At 40.3% G+C, this 21,518-nt stretch overlaps 1 protein-coding gene across 5 annotated transcripts in view; it reads left to right on the top strand.

The window, feature by feature from the left end:
- The first annotated feature begins 379 nt into the window (after nucleotides 1-379).
- Nucleotides 380-21,518, top strand: part of atf7ip (activating transcription factor 7 interacting protein) — a 40,832-nt gene continuing 19,693 nt past the window's right edge. For 2 of the 5 annotated variants that reach the window (XM_030729377.1, XM_030729359.1), the window contains exon 1: nucleotides 381-1,005. The gene's annotated coding sequence lies outside the window, so the exon portion shown is untranslated. Of the gene's footprint in view, nucleotides 1,016-21,518 lie in introns of all 5 variants that reach the window. The other 3 variants (XM_030729367.1, XM_030729394.1, XM_030729385.1) reach the window with 3 other exon arrangements.

The raw sequence follows: 21,518 nt of genomic DNA, 5'->3' as shown, positions 1-21,518 counted from the left end.
AAAAATAAATAAACAAACAAAAAATTGAAAGGTAATAATAATAATAATACTAACATTAACTACCCGCTGGGTCCTTCAGGTGGACTGTGCTCTCTTCTCATGTGTGCACCTCCATCAAGAAGGTGAGATACTCAAAGGTGACACCTACATCACCATCATGCATGCAGATCCAGTCGGTCACGCGTGACCGTGATTGTAGGTTTACAAAGCTACAATCACATCACTGTCTGTAGTTAAGTTACAGACAAAATTTTCAGGCTGTTGTTTGGCAGCAAGCTCCTCCTCCATATGACCCCTCCCCCTTAGCCATTATAACGTCTCTGGGCTCTGTCTGGACACCCCTCCCCCTCCTCCATGCCAACCTTCAGCTCCCTGTTCTCTCTTCCACCCATTGGCTCTGTGAGGCTGTCTCAATCCTGCTGCTGCTGCTGCTGCTGTGGCGCGGTTACTCTAAGCAGAAGTGCTGCAGCACATTCTCTGTCAGTCCTGACAAATCCTCCATACTAACCGACCTAACACGTCCTGGAGCGGTTCATATACATACCTTGCCGGCTTTTAGCTACCAACGTTCACCAACAGGAGGCTATTTACAGAAAAACAAACAAACAAAACAATACCAAAACTGAGTAAAACCCTGTAAGACCGCATCGCTGGACTGCGCGACCGTTTGTCGTTTAACGACCAACCCCCACCGCCCCCGACGTCAGCAGTTGGAGTTTTCTGCATGCGCGAAAAGAGGAGGAGTCTGTTCGCGAGCCAGAGGGGGAGAAGAGCAGTCGGTTGAGTCCGCGAACACAACAGTTGTAGCACAGCTCACTAGTTTCTCCGGTTCATCTTGAGAACGTGGACTTGATGCCTCACTGACAACACACCCCGACCGCACCGGCGCTTCACACACAGGGGTCCGCAAGAGTTGGTTTGGACACCAGCAGGTAAAAGGAGGAGGAGACGGTATACGACGAAGCCTAAAATCGCGGGAACATCGCCGAACGGGGCAGAGAGTCGGTGAGTGGAGGTACTGCAGTTAGCATACTACCCAAACTGAGCTCGTTTGTCATTTTATTTAATAGCAGTAAATGGCATGTTTCGTGGAACTTGAGGTTATTAACAGAAACGTCTGACGTGAAAAAGAAAATTTTATTTTTTCTGTTTATGGCAGTTGGTTGCACACAGCGCAGCAGTGACCCCTACAGGCTGGAATTACAGCAGCCAGTAAAAAAACGTGTCAGCTAGGAGTAGATCTGCTAGCTAAATTAATAATGTTATACTAACATTAATATTGATATTTTATTCTATCTTCATGATAGCGCTAAAACATTTTATTTGCAGCTTTTATTTACAATACTTGTTTTTTCTGCTTTTTCTTTTTTTGCTCAAGTTTTTTTTTTGCGAAGGTTGATATAGTATTTCGGTAATTTTTTATTACATGGGTAATGTGTTCTCGTTTTTAAATTTAAGTTTAAAAATGCATATCTTGTTCTTTTGTTTCTAACAAATGCTAACATAAACATTGCATCGCTGATTCAAGGAGTTGGCCTTATACCTTTCACCTTGCTCGTGTGACACAAGTAATCAAGTGTCTTTTGTGTAATTTGTTTGCTTCCCAGTTCAGAAAGTGGAAATGCACTTTTGAGGACCTGTCCTATTAAGTCAATGTAGCGACTGTGCTGTATTGGTGCTAGGAAGCAGCAAACATAATCAATATGCTGCAGAGATGGTAATTTGGGGGAGGTGCAAACAGGAAGACAGATTTTAATGTGTAGATGTACCCTGAGATAATAAATAATGTGGGAAATGGAAACATAACCAAAATTAGCTTTATCGCTTTGATCATTGCCTTTCTAATGATATTTAAAGAAGAGTTGGGGATTTAAAAAAAAGATCTTACTAGATATTGGGCTTAAATGGAAAGTTCCTACGATATTAAAATCTTAATGTGACAGAATATTTAAAAACAATGTCTAAAGTGAGAAGTGAGTAGGAGACAATTGCATTCCTGGCATTGAGCATTAACCCCCCCTCCTCCTCTCCTCTGGTTTAAAGTGGTACAGTCCAGTAATTTTCCATTTCAATGTCCTAGGATGTGGGTGTGGCCTAAAGCCCATCAGACAAGAGTTGAGAAGGTTTTGTCTTTGACCTGCCACATGGGTTTACTATAAAGGAGAAATCTCAATCTGTTCTGGTTTAGGTAAAATGATGTGCAGATAGATCTATGACCAACTGAGTGTTTAGTGTCTGAACTGCACTTAAATTCAGACACCAACCAGTTTGAGCAATTTCTCAATCTTCAGAACTGGACTCTTTCATAATATTTTCTAACATCATCGTTTTTTTTTTAACCAGTTTATATAAAGTTAGCAGTTTTATATTTGCTTTTATCTTTCTGGAACATGCCTTGTTTCTGGTTTCACCTCCCCCACTTCACCCAGCGGCCATGCTCATGCGGTGCACTTGTAACTCATTACACAGTCTGTTGTTCGCCTGCAGAAGAGGAAGCAGCCCTTAAAGGCACCACCAAAATTTTTTTTTAAAGCTTTTGTTTACATGTTAGGAGTAATTATATATTTGATTTTGCTATATCTATTTATTCTCTCATCCAGTATCAGATTTTCTCAATAACTGTACAAATGCTGCAGGTTGTTGATTTAGCTGTATTCAGGTAGATTGTTAATAAGATTGTATTTTGTTTGGATGCAAAGAGTGCAATTGTGACCCCCTATAGACCGGGATTGTACCTCCACAGAAAGTATAAAAGATAGCTGTAGCTACCGTGACATCATCCACTAGTTTGTGAACTCACATTTTCAAGTAGTGTTTCCACTGTTGCAATCGTGGTTGCAAAAAAAAATAAAATAAAAAATCGATGTGATGAGTAGGGGTGGATCTAACTGTGAAACTTCACACTCATTGGCTAATGGCTTGTGATTAATAAGTTGTTAGCCAATGAGTGTGCGGTTTCATAACACTCCATTTTGAAACTTGGTATGACCAAAATTAACCTGTGTATATATAATTGATTTTTTTCACAGTTTAGCTACTGGAAATTTATAGCTGGGTCTTGGGTGTGTTTTACCTCAGTTCAGGACTTTAAAGGCCAGTCCTACAACATCACTGTAGTGACTGTGCTGTCTTGATGCTAGAAAGCTACACACATAATCAGTATGCTGCAGAGGTGGAAATTTGGGGGAGGGACAAACAGAAAGATAGTGTTTTATGTGTAGTTGTCTACCCTGAGATAAAACCTAATGAGGGAAATGCAAAAATTATAAACTGGTTATGTCACTCTAATTTGTGGTCTTTGGAGATCTTTGCTGAAGAGTAAGGGATTTTGAAAAAAACACATAATTCAGTGTGTCTCATTAGACAGTGACCCTGAACTGAAGCTCAACACTAAATATTTTAATGTGGCAGAATAGAAAAAATAAAATGGCTTAAGTGTGTAGGAGACAGTTGCATTCCTCACATTGAGCAGTTTAACACCCCCCTTTGGTTTAAAGTGGTACAATCCAGTAATTTTCCATTTCACTGTCCTAGGATGTGGGTGTGGCCTAAAGTCAATCAGACAAGAGTTGAGCAGGTTTTGTCTTTGACCTGCCACCTGAATTTACTAAAAAGAAGAAATCTCAGTCTGTTTTGTTTTAGGTGAAATGATGTGCAGATAAATACATGACCAACTGTGTGGTCTGTGAACTGCATCAAAAAGTCCAGACACCAACAAATTTGGGAAATTTGCCAGTCTTCAGAATTGGACTCTTTCATCATATTTTCCAACATCATATCATAATGATCTTAATAAATATTTCCATATAAAGTCAGTGGATTAATGTTTGCTTTTACCTTTTTGGAACATGGTATGGCCTGGTTTCACCTCCCCCACTTCACCCAGTGGCAGTGCTCACATGGTGCACTTGTAATTCATTACGCAGTTGTTGTTTTTTTTTTAAATTTCTGCTGAAGAGGAAGCAGCCCTTAAAGGTGCCACCTACATTTTTCATGTAGCTGTTCAGAGAATTTATATTTGACTTTGCTGAATTTATTTAACCTCTGATTCAGTGTCAGATTATCTTATTGATTGTACATATGCGGCAATATGTAGAGCTAGCTGCATTAAGATAAAGTATAAATAAAAAATAATTTGGTTCTGTTTTCTGTAGTTAAAATTGAGACCTTCAGATGATCCACATGTGGAGAAAAAGAGGTGTTTCTGTGACAGCAGTCCTAGTTTATACATGTTTGTTGCCAGATGTAAGTCAGCGCTGTGCAGCTGTTGGCTCATGACAACTAAAGGCCAGTAGTCTTTGGCCTCAGTGAGAAACCTGTGCAGAATTGCACAACATAACTGAGATTCGTCTGAATCTTCAGTGTGCATATTAAACATTTTTAAAAGGGTATAAAGTACCCTTCCACTAGGCCACATCTCTTTACCATGTCATTAAAGAGCATACCTGCATCTTGCAGGATGTTCTGTAGAAAAATGATTGCAAATGATAGATCACATCATATAGCTGGCCTAGTGACAAATGCATGTTGACTCTCAATCCCATATGGTCTTATTAAGTACCAATACTATAGGTATCATTGTATAACATTATTTATCATATTATATCTTATCTTAAACTGCTACGAAACAGTGCACTTCAAATGAAACAATTTAACCTATGGCATATCATAGTAGTTAGGGTAGAAACATGTCACTGAATATTAATTGAAATTTAAGCTAATCCTTAACATTTTGAACAAATAAATCTGAGGTGAAGATACAGAAATAATTGATTTGTTTACAATGAAAGGACAAATCAGTTTTTGTGTTTCTCGTGTAATTGCAGATTTTCTCATTTACATGTCATTTTATGAAAATTTTCATATGAAAATTAGGACAGGTGTGATACCGGGTTCCAGTACTGTATTTTTAGCTTTAAAACGGAAAAATATGCTCTTGTTTCAAAGATTTTGAAAGCATGCCAAGTCTATGAGAACTGGTTTCAGCCAGTTGGAGCCGGTTCCTTTGCTTCGGGCTGAAAATGAGAGAGATGAGAAATGTGATCTAGGTTCAAAATACTGTGTGCTGGTTATTCATCATTTATGTCTTGCCATGCTGCTGATTTGAAATCTTGGTTGTTTTAGATTAGTTTTATATTTCACACACACAGTGTAATAAAGTGGTCAGGTCGAAGTATTTGGTGTCTGTTTTACACAGATTTTATCCTAATAAAATGAGCACGCTCGTACTTGTGTGTGCTACACTGGTGTATCCTCCTGCACAGTGTTTCATTGTGTCTGTTTTATTTATTCAGTCCTGGGACTGAATAAATAATTTAACAGAAATATTAGTGCTTAAGGGGTGTTACACAGAGGAGCATTGATGTGGCAAATAGAGATCATGAAATGTCAAAAAAAAAAGTTAGCGACTTGTAAAATGGCAAAGTAATGTTAGTTATTTAACATTACCTATAGTAGTAAACCTTATAACAATAGTTTTCAGACAAGGTGGCTGTAGTCTTTTGTACGTCTTTATTTTACCTGTGCAGGCTACCTAGCTATATTTCAGTCTTATTTAGACAGTTCAGTCTTTGCTACCTAGGGATGTACATGACTAGCTGACTAGATGTTTAAATGTTGCTCCTCTTGCTAATTGGCAGCAGAAACTCTAGTTTATTAAATTGTCCAATTATCCAATTCAGGGTTTAGCAGACTGATAATTTGCTGGCAGCAGTGCTAGCCAAAATTGTTCTACAGTCCCTCAAATAGTAGTAGTTGGACTGTATGGCTGTGTCATGTCATATCGTCTGCGATAATACCGGTATAAATTTTTACGTGATATAAAATTGTCATATTACTATATTGCTATAGCAATGATAACAAGAATGCAACAAAGAGACAGGCCCAGTCATGTCTGACAGCAAGAGCTGCATGACAGTCTCCGATGATGATTTACTACCCATAAAGGGAGTTACTTCAGCAACCATCAATAAAGCACAGTAGTTTGCTAAACTATGCGAGAAAACTGTTCCCACTATACCTAGAAACAACAATAGTGTTTCACCACGTAAAGCAAAAACACACTGTTGAGTACAACCAGGCTACGAAGGAGGAGATGCTAACTGCTGGTGATGTGCAACCCATATGTAAATGAATGACTCCACTGAGCATCACTGGAGCGCTTGCTTGCTGCAATCTATATGACAGGAAGAGCAAACAGTGGATGGAAATTACTAATGCTGTTACATGGTGGTAAAGGAGGGCTTTTAGCAGTTGGTTAAAAAGCTTGATCTAAAATATAACATTTCCGGTAGAAAATATTTTTCAATGGCAATATTGTGCAGCTCCTGAAGCATTACAAGATTACGTTACTTTAGTTACCGTTAATTTACAGTTTTAAGTGGTTATTTTATACTTTTACTCAAATTTCCAGAGAAAATACTTAGGCCACGTTTGTGCTTACATTTGACTTGTGCTGTGTCACTGGCTATAATACTGTGTTACTCCAATTGCACTATAATGGTGCTGCAGATGGTACCTTGTTTCAGTAGCTTCATATTTCAAATTAGGTAGTGTGTCATCAGTAACAGTAGTTTATTGCATGAGAATACTAAATGCCCTTCATTTATTTATTTTTTTCTGTATTGTCAAAAATGTTATTATTACACATTTTCTGTATTGCTCACCAGTATTGGCTTGTTTTCTAAGAGTTTGCTATGGTGTTTAAGTGTTCTGGTATACTGTGGGCTTATCACTCCAGAGCATGAGTCTGGTAAGGTAAGCTAACCCCCAGACCACTGATCAAACATGCTATTTAGAAGGAGGGAGGGGACAACAGTCAGTGGGGTGGTATATGTATTAAACAGAGATAAAAGGTACAATATCAAGAATCTGAAAGATAACAGTGGAGTGACAAAGTCAAAGACTACTGTTTTCAGCTACTCCCTTATTCACCAGGGTTTGTCACAGCGGGTGATTTGCAGAGTTTAACACTGGATGTCTTCCTTTACGCAATCCCAAAGGAATTTGTTTCCTGTCCTGTCCTGTCCTGTCCTATCAAGTTTTTAAGAAATATTGATATATTTTCATACGCGATATGAGACAATATTGTTTATATCAATATAGTCTATTTCGCGTTACAGTCATACTTGTAGATCCACCAGTTCACCTTTCTCCTCTCCCAGTTTGTCTCTGCACAACTTCACAGTGCCCCGCTCTTTCTCTTTCCCACTCTCCCTCACCACATCACCCGTAAATCATAGAGGAAACAACAGCATGGCAGTGATGCCAACTTAGCAACTTTGTTGCTAGATTTAGCGGCTTTTCAGACCCCGCTGGTGACTTTTTTTTTTTTTCCCAAAAAGCGACTAGCGACAAATTTAGTGACTTTTTCCGGTGACGTCGACAACTTATGGAGAGTTTTGAAAACCTGAAATCCTCTGCTGTCGGTGTGTTTTGTGAACATACAACCTTCGTCCCTTGCTGCAGGCAAGAGGGCCCTCGTCATACCGCAGCTCCATAGCAGAAGTTGGTTTGTACTGTAAGTCACGTGAACTTAATAGCGGAAGTGGGTCTATTTTGTGTGCTTGCAGATGCTGCATTGCGCGGGTGGGCACGTTTCTGTGATACGTTAGCACATATGTCTATGGATTTACTGAGCTGATAAGAATCCTGGTGGCTGAAGAATGGAATTTTTTTCATTCCGTCTGTTTACATGTTTTGTTATTTGCACAGAGTACTCGATGTACAAGAGTACGCACAGGAGGATACACTATCAGGTGAAGTAGATTTCACCAGACTGGCTTTTTAAAGAATAAGTGAGCCTTTTGCTATTTTGCTCTGTATCTTTTCTGTTTACATTTTAATAGTCTTTTTTTTTTTTTTTTTTTTTTTTTTTAGAGGAAAAAAGTATTAATTTATTTGAGGAGCATTATTATTTAAATATGCTAATAGTTTATTTTTGAGCAATTTCTCATGTACATCCACAGCTGAATGTTAATAAAAGTGCCTGCGTGATATTTGGGGCATGTAGCTTTGACTTCGAAGTGCCTGTTTTGTTTATGATACATATTGTATATCGCCATTCAGCTAAAAAAATGTCAAGAAATTACTTTTGGTCCATATCCCCCAGCCCTAGGTCTTTCACTTGTTATGAAAACATATAAACCACTACACTATGGAGCCACCTGACAAAATCAAAGACTAAAACCTGGATAATCCTTTCCGCTTCTGTGAGTTCACTCAGTCCGAAAAATTTCTCAACAGTTGATGAGCATGAGAGTCCATGCAGATGCCTGCATGCCTCCCCCCCTGTTTTTTGATACTATGCAGACTTGTCCATGGAAAATTTACATTACAATGCACGAACTAGGTGGTTAGTGGAAGCAACCCTGAATTGGATAATGAATAGATGGATGGACCACGTATGCATGTGGCCCAGGGTGTGGATTTCAAGCAGACTTGGGTGCTGGTGTTGCTTCCTGGAGAAAGCATCTTTCCTTTGGCTTATAATGGCGGTTTATAGATTGAAACGTAAAGCAGCAATTCCGAGCAGTTCTCTGGCACCTGTTCCTTAATGCTCCTTCAGTCTCTATCAAACAGTAAGAATTAAATACTTGAAAAATGATTGACTTACCAAAATCATGAGTTGGTTGATTATTTCTTTGTTGAAAGCCTGTTTATTTCCCCTTAAATGGCACCATATTTTTAAGGAAAATGCATTTGTGTCTTGAGCATTAGTTTAGTATGTGGGTTGTGCCCATGGAAAAACTTGCCAGATCTTCTATTCCAATGCCATACAGCTTATTCTGCTATTGACTCTTATTGATTTGCTTGTTTACTGGATTGAATCATTGAAGTCTGAAGAAACAAGACATAATGGCAGTTTGACAAATTATTCATTTAACAAATGGGGGCCTCAGTATCATGTTGAAGAACCATACACATCCACAACAGCCTGGCACAACCTCCTCCTCATTACTACTGCTGTGAGATGGCATCCCATTCTTTAACCAGTATTTGTTGCAAGTCAGCCAGTGTATCTCTAAGGAATAGGCCAGCCACCCTTCAGAGGAAGCTCATTTCTGCTGCTTATATTGGTGATCTCATTCTTTCGATCACTACCCAAAGCTCATGACCATAGGTGAGGGTATGGACGTAGATTGAGCCGGTAAATCAACAGCTTCGCTTTCACTATCAGCTCCCTCTTTACCATGACAGACTGGTGCACTGCAGACGCAGCCCTAGTCTGTCTGTCAATCTCCTGTTTCCTTCTCCTGTCACTCATGGACAAGACCCAGAGAAGTCCTCTACCTGGGGCATCCAGAGAGTGCACTCCACCCTTTTCCGGCTGAGAACCATGACCTCAGACTTAGAGGTGCTAATTCTCATGCCAGCCACTTCATACTCAGCTGCGAACCATTCTACTGCAAGCTGGAGGCCACCACTTGATGAAGCCAACAGGACTGCATCATCCGCAAAAAGCAGAGATCAGGTTCTGAGGCCACCAACGTGGAAGCCTTCCACCACATGGCTACGCCTAGAAATTCTGTCCATAAAAAATTATGAACAGTATCGGTGACAAAGGGCAGCCCTGGCAAAGCTGAACACCCACAGTAAACAAGTCTGACTTATTGCCAGCTCTCACTGTGGTTGTACAGGGACTGAATGGCCCGCAACAACGGGCCAGACACCCCATACTCCCGCAGCGCTCCCCACAGGATACCCCGAGGGACATGGTTGAATGCCTTCTCCAGGTCCACAAAACACATGTAGACTGGATGGGCAAACTCCCATGCACAATCAAATATCCTCGAGAGGATGAAGAGCTGGTCCAGCTTTCCGCAACCAGGGCGAGAACTGCATTGTTCCTTTTTGAAGCTGATGTTTGACTAACGGACTAAATCTGTATATGAAAATGTACAATCTAAACTAAGGCATTTAGACTTAGGCCCTTTAGACTCAGCTTCTCTTGTCAGACCCACGTTAAACTGGCGTCAGCATCTTCGGTGCTGCTGTTGTATTATCAAGGTTTTGGTTGAAAAACTGGGGCTGCATGCGCTTAATGTTGTAATACTTTGTATTCACATATGTCCTAAATATGTTTCTATTGCAGGCCTGTTTTTAGTCGCTAATCAGGTATTAAATCATTAATCTTTTAACGGAGCCGTTCCGCACCAAATGGGTGCCTGGGGGTGTCCCCTCTGCACCGAACGATCGCTAGTACTAATGGCCATGCCCACTAGCAAACTGTACGTACTGATAGCGATCTGTTCTGGTAGCTAACAGCTGAAATCCTCAGCCCAGCGAACACAACACACAGACAGGTGTAGAGAGCAGGGGAGGCGTGGAAAAATGTGTTGCAGCGATACACTCTGTTGTATCCTCTGTTTGGCAAATGACTATTGTTATGATGAGGTTCTGGTGGCTGGCTTTTTCTTTTCTGAAGAACTTCTTCCACATTGCCATAACCCATTCCATCCATCCATTTTCTGAAATTGTTTTCAATTTAGGGTTTTTGGGAGGATGGAACCTATCCCTCTGCCATTGGGTGAGAGGCAAGGTACACCAGGCTATCCCAGGACTAGCTGAGTAGAAAGTGACAACAGCATGCTCTCACATCCACACTGGCAGACAATTTAGAATCACAAGTTAATGTAACACACTTGTATTTGGGCTTTGGGAAGAAACTGGAACTTGCTGTTCATTGCTTAAACTTGATACAAGCACCATTTTTTATTTTTATTTTTTAAAGCAATTCTATCAGATCTAGAAAAGAAAAGCAGTCACCATCAGCAGTAATTTTTTTGGTCAGGTACAACATTAGAATCTAGAAATGGGTATTTTGTACAAAAACAATATTCAGTTTTTACTGGAAACTATTCCACTATATTTCAAAGGTTGTCCCTTGCTCTAAAATGACTGCAAATAGTTGTGGATGATTTGTAGATTGTTTACTTTTTACTTTTTTTTCTTTTTCTTTGAAAGAATTCCCCACAGATCTTTTTGACAACTGTCACCAACTTTGAATATTTTGTGAGGCTGATTATGCGGTTATCCCTGTAAATGTTACACCTTTTACCTAACCCAGGTTCCTGTTGTTTGTTCAGGTGTCTGAAACAGTGTCTGTTGTAAAAAAGGGCCAAATTCCCTTTATGACATCAGGAAGTAATCCAAAGCAGCAGGCCACTGCTGCAGTGATTGCTGAGAACATTAGTCTTAAGGCATTGTGAAATGTTAAGGAACACAACTCTTGTTCAGGTCAAGAAAACTACAAGGAAAGGAGGAACGTATGCTTTTACCCAAGTCATATTGGGGTAATGACAAGAATAGCAAGGCATCATCAGCATAGCATTGCTTCAGATGTTAATTTACAATAGTAGAGACTGACTTGCAGCTCCTTAACCCTTTAACTCTGGGCAATTGCTGCTGAAGCGCCGGTTTCCTACCCTTACTAGCCGCGAACAGCTGGTTAAGACGTAGCGTATCAGTGGCGGGTTGGCTGATCAAGGGAAATTTGATCAGCTGGCTTTTTACTGTAACTCTGCAACCATTTGTCCTATTGGTAAAATTCAAACAGTTCTGGAAAGCTCGGAAATTGCACTTCAGTCATATAGGGGTTACTATGGTATTTGTTGACAGAAGTCCGCAAACTGTGGCACTTTTGAACTACGCTGTGTCGCGTTCGACACGTTCGGAGGCATATGGTTAACTCTCATCTGTGTCACTTCTTGAGGCAAAATCAAGAATGGGTTGGACTTCAACCCCTTGGGTATGTAATAGTGAACTGGTGTAATTCTCAGACTGGTGTGATGGTAACTTAACCTGGCACAGTGCTGGGTGATCAACTGCTGGCTAGAACCATGAAATACTTGGCTTTGTTATCCTGAAGTACATGATACTATTTTGTTCAAGAAAGCTGGCATTGTTATGAAATCAGCTACGTTCCATAAACTAAAATGTTTGCAGTAGCTAACGTAAGCTAGCATAATATAAGTAACGTTATACCTCATAGTAACGAGGCATATAGTAGGCTACTCGGCCTAATATCCTGACATTTCAGTTGGTGTACTGTCAGTAACATATAATGTTAACATTTCAAACTCCACACACCACCCTTTTGGTGATTTAAAACAGATTTTTAATAAAGGAGTTTATGTTTAAGTACTTGGGATAGTATGAAGGGATCGCCATCATCACATTTAGCTAGCAACACTAGCAAGCAGGCATTTGGTCCCGAGGGTCTGGGTCATGGGAGCAGCAGTCTAAGCAGACTTACCCTGACCACTCCTCAGCAACCTTGTACAGTGCAACCGGGAAGGCACTAAGGGTTTCCCCAAGGCAGTTGACAGATATCTCTCAAGCACTTCTGTCCTGGGGCCTTCTCCCAGTGGGACATGTCTGAAGAACTTCACCCAGGAGGCATCCTAGTAAAAACCGGGAGGTTGGATTTGGATTTCGCCAGGGCTTCTCTCTGTCACCAATTCAAGGTGTAGCCATGTGGCAAAAGGCTTCCACTTTGGTGGCCTCAGAATCTCGACTTGCGGATGATGCGGTCCTGTTGGCTTCATCAGGTGGTGGCCTCCAGCTCGCAGTGGAACAGTTCACAGCCTGGTGTGAGAATTAACACCTCTAAGTCTGAGGCCATGGTCCTCAGCCAGAAAAGGGTGGAATGCCCGCTCCAGCTCAGGAATGATTTGCTGCCCCAGGTGCAGGAGTGTATCTCGGGATCTTGTTCACGAGTGATGGGAGAAGGGAACGGGAGATCAACAGGCGGCTTGGGGCTGCGTCTGCAGTGATGTGGACGCTGAACCGGTCTGTCGTGGTGAAGAGGGAGCTGAGTGTAAAAGCGAAACTACGTCCCTACCCTCAGCTATGGTCATGAGCTTTGGGTAGTGACAGAAAGAATGAGATTGTGAATACAGGCGGCAGAAATGAGCTTCCTCCGAAGGGTGGCTGGCCTCTCCCTTAGAGATGGGTTGAGGAGTGCAGCCATTCGGGAGGGGCTCAGTGTAGAGCTGCTGCTCCACCACATCAAAAGGAGCCAGTTGAGGTGGTTTGGGCATCTGACTAGGATGCCTCCTGGGCGCCTCTTGGGTGAGGTGTTCTGGGCATGTCCTACCGGGAGGAGGCCCCGGGGCAGACCCAGGACACGCTGGACAGATTATATTCCTTGGCTGGCCTTGGAATGCTTTGGGATCACGCCGGATAAGCTGGTGGAGATGGCTGGGGAGAGGGAGGGCTGGGCTTCTCTGCTTAGTCTGCTGCCCCCGTGACCCGGCCCTAGATAAGTAGAAGAAAATGGATGGATGGTGTAAGGTTATTGCTAAATAGGGTAGGACTACCTTTGTACCCCAGTCCACTCATCATTTCGTTCAGCCCACTGATGAGTCAAGCCCCTTTTCCACTGACATGGTGCTGGTGCCAAGTGCTTGAACTATTTAGAGCTTTTTCCACCGCAAACTCACTCGGTGCTCGGCCAAAAAATGGGTTCTGTTCCAGCACTGTAAACTAGCTGGTCTGGAACCAAGGAACATTTGACACAAGCGGCAGAATGGTGTGACTCTGCCATCTCAACGTAAAGTTTTCAACCACCATTTCACTGCAATGTGTGTATTACACAAGAAAAGCAATGCGATTCTCATGGCTGTGAATTAGGTTCGGCCCAAAGGCTGAACTTTGTATCAGTTTATAAAAGGTAAAAGGAAGCAAAGTGCGTACTTGTCGTCTTGTTCGTAATCGCTGTCTGTATACCTTGTGCCGCACACAGAAGTTGCAGTAGTTTTGTTTGGACCGTAAAATATGTTTGCAGCACAAGAAATAAAATTTGCAAAAGGAGAGTGTATTCTGCCACGTTTGTGCCCTTCAGCTTCTGTTTCCAGACAAGGAACCGCCCACACTCATCAGGGCTTTCAAATTATGCCGGCGGCAGGTGCATTTTCCACCTACTCCACCGCTCTGCGCCATCTACTTTTTAATTTTCCTAAAAAAAAAAAATTTTTGCGCCATCCGCCGTCTGCATTTCCAGCCCCATGTGGACGCACGTGGCAATATTTACGTTCTTTCAATCTTAGCTATTTGATTGGTTCATGACTGCCATGTGACTGCCATGTGACTATTCATATTGTCTGCTGCCGTCATGGCTTCGGTCTCGGTCATAAGGCGCCTGCTAGTTTGGGATGCCCCCCTGCTACCCCAAAACAATTTGAAAGCCCTGCTCATACGTAAAGGATCAGCTCGCAAAGCAGTTGAAATGCAGGCTCATTCTTAAGCGGTTTGCCGGTTCCTTGGAACCGACACCAGCACTGGTACAAGCACCGGCACATTGTCAGTGGAAACGTGGTATCAGTGTCTGCCAAGTGTCATCGGGTCCTCCCGCAAGAATTTGTGGAACAAGGTAGGCATGTTCCTAGTGATTAATTGCTTATCAATCAAACTTTAGAGCTAGATCAATCTATCAATTTATACATAAGAAGATGCATTCTCGTGAACATTAGTAGCAAAAGCAGCAGCAGTCCTCTTTCCTTGCAGTTCACATTTTTGTTCTCTCTGGTTGTACATTGTTTCATGCCACCCACAAAGTATCAGTATTTCACAAATAAATTTTTCAGAAGTTTGCTGCATGGAAATACAATTAAAATACTGGTAATTGTTGTAGCCTAGCCTACTAGGAATACTTTGACAGATTGCTAACATCAAAGCGCTATTATTAAACAGTCACAATATAAAGTTGTCTATTCTGTGATAGCTCCTATAGAGTGTTAACTAATATAATTCAAATTACTATTTACTACCTGTTGTGGGTTAAATTAATATTGATTTAAAAGTATGGCTACTCTTTTCATACTAAAAAACAAAGTCTTCCATTTACACCAACCAGCAGGGAAGGGAGGAACAAATGTCATAGAGAGGCAGTAGAAAGGCACATGTGGAAAAGGGCAGCCATATTCATGACAAAAGAAATTCTCTCCTTTATTCAGCCATTTTGTGCTGTAGCATTCACTGCAGTCCCTCAAAGGGAAATGGGTGGGGGTGGGGAAGTGTCGAAGAGGCTAGCTTGTTTACTTATCCATATTATTAAGTAAGGAAATGTTAGCTGTGTGCTGCAAAGTTTTTCACAGAAAAATGGTGTGTGCTTTTCATGGCCACTTTATTCTTGAATGTGTTTTTGGGCAGAGAGAAAAAGCACTGGATTTATCTTTCCTTAGTTTTTGATTTTATTTCCTTGCAGCAAAAATCTGAGAAATGCCACATAAACATGGACAAGTCACTGCAACACAGATAGGAATAAAATTTGATTGAATAGCTTAAGAAGAATGAGTAGGTTTTTCAAACCCAGGGGTGAAATAACTGCCTCCACAGGAGTTCTAGAAGACACTAAAAATAGTTTCCTGTTCAGTACAGGCTAATTTAGATTTGAACATTTAACTACAGAGCCTGATTCATTTAGACAACTTTAAAAATGCATTTCACCTTTATAGCTCCTTCCCTTGTTGAGAGAGCCCCCTTCTCCTGAAATGGTTTAGTCCACGCCTGGCTGTAAACCTCCAGAGAGCAGACTGCAGGTGTGGGGGAGGGGTGTCGGTGCTCTGTGTCAGGCTGTGGACTTGGGATCTGACTTTGTGGTGCTAGCTATCGCTAGATCATGTGATGTAACCTAAACTCAAGTTATTCCACACATGGTCTTTAGAGTTTAAAAAACAAAAAATGGTACAGCTACATGCAGATGTTTTAGTTCTACAGTTAACTAAAAATGTGTGGGTTTTTTTTTTTTAAGTTTTATTTTATTCTTTTTACGGTTTTAAAAAATGAACATAGTTAGCTTTATTTTGCAACCTGATGGTTTTTTTAATTTGGTACTGGTAGCCATCCATAGTGTTTTTCTGTAGTCGTTCCACAAATCCCTCTCAGCTTCACATTGGCTGAAAAATAATCACCATGTGCTTGCTTGCCTGATTCACATGGATCTCCTGGTTTTGCCCACCCCCACCCCTCCTACTTTTCTTCCCTTTTTTCCTTCTACCCTGCTTTTGCTGGAGTCCACTTTGTTACAAGAAAAGGAAAAAAACAAATCACGCGTAGTATTTAAGCAATGATAGGCTAAGAGTCAGTGCTTTTAAAGTCAGCAGTTTATTTATGTTTTCAAAATAATTTTCCTTTTATTTATTTATTTTTTACATGTTGGAATATATTCACCCTTATAATCTTTGTCAATTGCCTTTTCACAGATTTAATTTATTTTCAAAAATTTATTTATTTTTGTGCTGCAAATTCTGTAGTGTTTTACTGCTACTGAGGTTTTTTTATTATGAGCTTTGGGATTTTCATCTAAATGAACATTTGAAGGGAATTTGCCCCCTGGCCTGATGGCAAATGGTATACATGTACATAAAGGAAAGATGAATAATTAGATGCAGTATAGACAATTTGGTGCCAGAGTTTGATCTGTTCTCCTGCCTGTTGAACAGTGGCAAAAGCAAAATTGTGTAAATCCATGAGGAAAGCATGAAAAATTATTGTAGTATGTAGTAGACTGTACCTGATGGACTGTGTTCGGTTTATTGCAGACACCGAGTGAACTCAAGCTAGAAACTACGACTCGATCCACTTACAGATGATGAATTATGAATTTCCCAGCATATCTAGAATGTGTTCACAGATGAAGTCTTGTTTTTTGCTGTTTCTGTGGAAAATACTGTCAGTTCATGTGTACTTGAACATATTTCTTTCCTTTTAAGAGTGATATGCATTGCCCTGAGGATTGTGTTTTCACCAGCACTCATTCTAGAGTGCCCCTATTTTAATGCATCCATCCAAATGTTTTCTATACCTCTCATCCTGTTCAATATCTTGACAGGCTAGAGCCTCTCCTACCATGCTGTCTATCACAGAGCAAACATCCGTTCACTTTTTCTCAAACCTCTGGGTCATTCAGATTTTCCAGTCCACCTGACTTGCACATACATCCACTGTGATTAAAAACTGCAGCTTCAAAAGGATAATTTACAAAAAGAATATGCAAACATGTCATGAATGTTTGTGAGTTGATTTCATTGTTATATTTATTTTTTTTAATTTTGTATATAATTAATTATTTAACTTTACCCTGTCCGTGAGTCAAAAAAAACCAAAAAACATCTTTCCTGACAATCTTGAGCTTGCAGTCATGGCTTGTAACAAGTTTTTGGTCAAATCAGCAACTGGTTAGGAAATACTATAATATATGTACTAGAATATTAGGAAATCTTAGTTAGGAAAGTTTAGATTGGATCGTATTAAAATAACTGATATTCACTGTTTCAGTGGGTACTTGGAAGTATAATGATGTCAGGTCACGGGAAGAATAAAGTTTAACCTTGACAGTTGTGACAGCCGTAGAACCAAGGCTGCAACCTGCTTTAGGGGAATTATGAAAAATTTGCTTTGGTTTCAAAATAAAAGGTCACTTTAGCTAACATTAAATGTCTTGGTCAGAATTATGCACACAAGAATTTTTTTCATTGGTGAGGTTCTTCCTAAACATGATGAGATCTTGTGGCTGATGTAGCAGGCTGTAAGAGCTGAGTGTGCCTGCGCACAGGAGACCAGGGTGGCCATTTTAGGTTTCATTGAATCCAGATGCAGGCAGTGAGGGTGGGGGGAGGGGAAGACTGCGCATTGTGCGCAGTAAAGTAGGAATGCAGGCTCTGCCCTCACTGGCTGACATCTTTTTTTCCACTCAGTATTTAGCCTTCATTCCAAATGACTAATATCAGATAGCAGGTAATTGTTTTTTCAGTGTGTTAATCAGAAAATAAAATGAACAGCGTCCTGAGTGTCTGACAGCCTGAGACAGCCAAGTGTCAGGTTTACAGATTGAAGGACATACCAATCTGAAAGAGAAAAGGCATGATTTTATTATACACTTATTCAGACTTAGATTCATAAAATATTTAGTAATATTTGACGTAGTTTTGCTAATTCTTCAGTCATAACTTAGGGTGTTAGTGAGCAATGAACACAGGACTTGTGTTCTCTGACAACAAAGATAAGCTAAACCAGGATTTACAGGAGATCAGTGACATGCAGAGATAACACTCAGCCGTTATATTTGCTGTTTCCTCGAGATCTACATACGCATATCAACATTTCAGCAGATACACATTACTTTTTTCTTCTTTTTTGTGGGCGGGGCTTGTTATATGATCTGCTCCAGCTTGTGCTCGGCATGCTCCTCGCAGCAGCGCTGGTGGCCATTTTGTGTTTCTGCAGTGGAAGACAGGAGGGTTAGGCAAAGAGTGCACAGCAAGCTTTTAATGACTCTTGCAAGAGGGCATTTGATGAAGACAGGTGCAGGTTGCAAATGAAGGACAATTGAAATAAAACTGGATTTTCATTGTATTTCTTCAGCTTGATAGTCTGTTTTGAGTCAAATCAGGAAATTAAGTAGTTTATTTTATATTATTATTATTATTATTATTTAAGAATCAAACCTCATTAGAAGAAGTGATAATGCAAAAAGAACCATATATGCTTTCTATTTTTTTATTTTTTGTTGTGTGTTCTTTGGTCCTCTTGAGTAAAGGAACCACCCCCGCGCTGGAATGGCTCAGTCTGGTTTAACAGCAGCCCTCCCTGCAGAGGGAGAGGCTGGGCGGGTAGAGGCAGCTTACTGTGTCAAGCTGTGCTCTAATTTTTACTGGGTGCAGCTAGCATGAGACTTTGTGGCTAAAAAACACCATTTTTTCTTAGTAAATGATAAAGTAAATGATAGTAAATGATAAAAATATATACATAAAAAATACTTTAAATATTGAAATATTGTTTTGCTGAGATAATTTTTTTTAATCTTCAGTGCAATCACTGTAATTAATTAGAATTAATTAGTTATCTGCATATTTCAGGGCAAAGGTGCTTAACTGGTTTGAGCAGTAGTATTTTGCATTTTGGGTAAAATCAGAAAAAAATTAACTACTTGCTCTCATTTAGCAATTCTGTAACTGCAGTTTGACTCTTCGATTGCTTACAAAAAACAAAAAATTCTTTTGTTTGAATGCCCCACCCCCACATCCTCCCTACACCAGAATGGTTCAGCCCATGTTTCAGAGGGAGAGGCTGTTACTGTGTGCGCGCGTGTGTGTGTGTGTGTGTGTGTGTGTGTGTGTGTGTGTGTGTGTGTGAGTGAGTGAGCGAGAGAGAGAGAGAGACAGATGGAAAGAGGGGGAGGGTGGCTGCAGCTTGTTCTAGGTTGAGTGTTCGTAAGTGTGCAATTTAGCGCTGGCTGTGCGCTGCTAGCTAAGCTGAGACTAAAGTGCATGCTGTGCTACTTTGTGTTTTGTTAGTGATTGCCTCTACTTCTCAGGTCTTAACACAACCTGCAAATATATGGTTATCACTGAAAAGGAAGAAAACGTGATCCTGATTGGCATGCACACAATGTCTACATTATCTATGGCTTAAATAGTTTATAGCTGAACAGCATGAATTCATATTTAAGCTATTTTGGAGATTTTTGTTTTGTTTTGAGGAATAGAGTTTAAAAAAAAAGGGGGGGGGTTACCGCTTTCTATGAGACATATCCCCAAGGTACAAGTGCATCGCCTGTTAATACTTATGTGATGGAAAGAATTCAATACAACTATTGTCCTCCTCACTGTTTTTTATTAAATTCAACATTTTGTCTAAAAGTAGCTGTCATTTAGCATGATCAAGAAGAGCCCTGTGATATTGTGTTACAGTCTGACTCAGGTCCTCAGGAGTCATTAGAGAGCATTGAAGACTGACGCTAACCTGGTACTCAGCTCAGCGACAGCAAGTGATCAGTTTATTGCAAAAATACATTGACTGATCATATATGTATGCAGTTCAGATACAGTCTATCAGAGATTTACCAGAGAGCCCAGGGGGAGCAGTAAAATTTTCCCTGAAAGGGCTTAATATTTTTAATTGCATAAAAACAATGAATTCAAACGCAGTATAATATTTTAACACTGCAAACACAGAACTCCAAAAAAGTACTGTATTTTTGTTTGTCAATATCCTTGACCTTTTCATCATGAACTTCCTTTTCCTATGATATTTTTGTAAAAAGAACAGATCCCCCCCCTCACCCCCTGCCCTTTGTCAGAATGGTTTGTCCCGTGTTGGCTGTAGATTTCCATACTGTGGACTAGTTTGTGCTAGAGTTGGGGGATGGGTGTTGCTATGCAACAGTCTGTGCAGGGTACTTTCCCTCTGTCTGTGCGCTGCTAGCTAGTGTTGTCACTGATAATCACCATGCTGTACTTCAAAAATGATTAAAGGTTTAACCTTGAATGTATTTGTATTAAGCTGTAAATAAATTATGCTTCTATGGTTTAATTATAGGCTCACTTTATAAACCATATGACTGCAGTGAGCTTAATGGACTGGTCCTAACTGGGCTCCTCCTCCTTTCTCTTGTAGTCTGCTGTTGTCCTCTCAGCCACTGCCTGCCTCACAGTCAACAAATTCTGTATATCCTGCTTTTAAAGGATGGTATTACTTTTTTATTAGTTTTACAGTAATTTAACATGTCTCCCTGTAATTTAAGTGGAACTCCTTTCATTGCAAATTGCCCCTATTCAAAGTTAGCTTTTTCAACATTTTTTTTCAGTTGGAAGAAATAATTTCTGACACTCAAAATAAGCACAATTTCAACAGCCTCTCATAATGCCATCAAAATGTAGAAGTTTAATTTTTATACAACAACAAACTACTGTCATACTGCATCTGCAGAACTGTGTTTTCTAGTCCAAAGTGAGCTTTCTTGGCTCCAGTTGTTGAACACGTGTGTATTCACTGAACTCGCTGGTTTATTTGTTCATGCTGGCCTGCAGTTCACTCACACAGTTTCTAGTGTTTAATGGTGTACAGTGGACAAACAAACAAAGGAACAAAGGATTTAACATTAACTGAAATCTATAGGTCAGCCAGAGATGTGTCAAGTAATGATCGGTGCAAACATGTTTCACAGAGCGTGGTTTCTGTTGTTGGAAAAGCTGACATGTTGGGCCAAGTTGTGTTTGAATGTCCACATATAGTATCTCAACCAGAAGGTGTTTGAGTTGTTTTCAGAAGAGCCTGTTAGGCAAAACTGATGAATAAGATGTCATGAAGTATGATTGTAGGTGACGATCCATAGGTGAACATTTTTAGACAAAATGCAAAAGAAAAAAGTTTATTTTTAAAGACAGAGAAATAATGGGTGTTTGCTGTTGTCAGTAGTCGGTGGATTCTCTCTAAGGAAACATTCACAGCTTGTATGAATCAACGTTTAGTGGTTTGAATTCCAGCCCATCAACTTTTGTCTCTGAGATATCAGGCTCTCCTGGAGGGTTTTGGTGTCTGAAGTTTGATTAGCTTTATGCTGTCTCTGCTGGTTTGGGGGGTTAAAATAAAAATAAAAAAAAATAGAAAATTGTTTATCTTTTTGATGGCCTAGCTTGGAGTGACGATTAATTGCCACACCCAGGTGCATGCTCATGCACGTTATGACTCCTTTACGGATTTCTCCACGGCAAGATGACTAGTTGACTTAGAAA

This window comes from Archocentrus centrarchus, chromosome 1 (assembly GCF_007364275.1).
Source record: "Archocentrus centrarchus isolate MPI-CPG fArcCen1 chromosome 1, fArcCen1, whole genome shotgun sequence".
NCBI classification, from domain to species: Eukaryota; Metazoa; Chordata; class Actinopteri; order Cichliformes; family Cichlidae; genus Archocentrus; species Archocentrus centrarchus.
This window is presented reverse-complemented; position numbering and strand designations above follow the sequence as displayed.